Below are 1516 nucleotides of genomic sequence, written 5' to 3' on the forward strand. Positions count from 1 at the left end.
TGTGGTGCAAGAAAATATGCGGACACGATGTGATGCAAAATAATTTGCAGCGTCCGTACAAGAGGAGAAGCACAGAATACTAAAATGCTAGCCACCTTAATCTAAATAGAACAGAAATTTTTGATTAGAGGTCGTTGCAATAAAGTCACTCCAATTTGAGTGGTGAGTGAGCTTACTGCATCGCTAACAGTGACTAGAAAAATAAACCGCAACCACCTAATCAGCAGTCAGTTTTGGCCTGATGGCAACTTAGATGATCTCTGCTGAAGTTGATTAGAGTCAGAGTTCCGCTTCCTTCTGACGACTTAATTAAACCAGAGGCTGACTCGTCGGTGACTTGTGTCTCATCGTTAGCGATGATCATCACTGTACAGCCCGGAGTAGGAGACCAGATTCGCCTCACGAACCGAAGTGAAGCACAGCGTGAGTTGGTGATGGGAAGTGAGAGCATTAATTCCGACTCAGATTTCTACAGTCTCCTTTACATCGGCCAACAAAGAGGAAATGAATTCTGTGAGCATAGCTTGTTCAGTGCACTAGCTCTGGGGTTATTCCTTTAGATTTCAGTCTTTAGCGCTTTCTCGTAGATGATGATTCCTCTGCCGTACTTTGGTGACGGTACGAGTCGTCGGAATGCAACATCTGTATTTGTCAAGAACCTAGTGCAAATTTCTTGCTATCTGGGAAGTGGTTGCACTTCTCAGTCAGTACTGCATTCCAGTGAATGTCAATCGTGAGGTCAATGATTCATACCTTTTCCAAGAATACTGCAAGGGATAGGGCATTTGCAGGGTACAAGGGGGATCGGTATAGTAAGAAACCACATCCGAATTGATAAATTTTACAAAATGATTCGGCATAGTGCTCCCGAGGGGCATGATTCCTATCTCTTCTTCCATCGAGAAATCTCCATGTAGAATGTTTTCTTCTGTTTGTCTCCGTTACATCCGTACCACACTTCTAACATCCCTGCTATTCTATACACTACACACATTTTTGTGCCAGGCAGTGCATGCCTCAGCTACGCTCCTGCGTCTAACTCGGAGACTTCCAGCAGAAAAAGACAAGTCCATAACGTATTTTCTAATGTTGTTTTACCATTCCTTCTACTCTTGCCTGCTTTTGCACCTGACTCAGGGGGAGAACTGAAGACAAATTCAATCCTAGGTGCATAAGGCTGCTACAAAATCAGTTTTTAGGTCACTCCATACCATCCCTGTAGGCAAAAGGCCAATAGCACCTTTTTAACAAATGGGCGCACATTTCAATTTGGAAAACAATTGTATATGCGCAGAAAAGGAAAGAGCAAAAGAGCATCCTCTTAGCAGAAATCACAGGTGATGGTCCAAATCCTGGAGCTTAAGGAGGCTGTTGATGGATAAGGTGGTCGAGCTGCTATGCAGTTCATAGTTGCAGTAGATGCAAATTCACACTCTCGTCGATTGCTGCGCGTCAATAGAGAATAGCAATCCTCCAATCCAATCTCTGACAGCCCACTTGCAGTAGACTCCATGGT

Source organism: Echinococcus granulosus, assembly GCF_000524195.1.
Source record: "Echinococcus granulosus chromosome Unknown EG_S00152, whole genome shotgun sequence".
NCBI lineage: Eukaryota > Metazoa > Platyhelminthes > Cestoda > Cyclophyllidea > Taeniidae > Echinococcus > Echinococcus granulosus.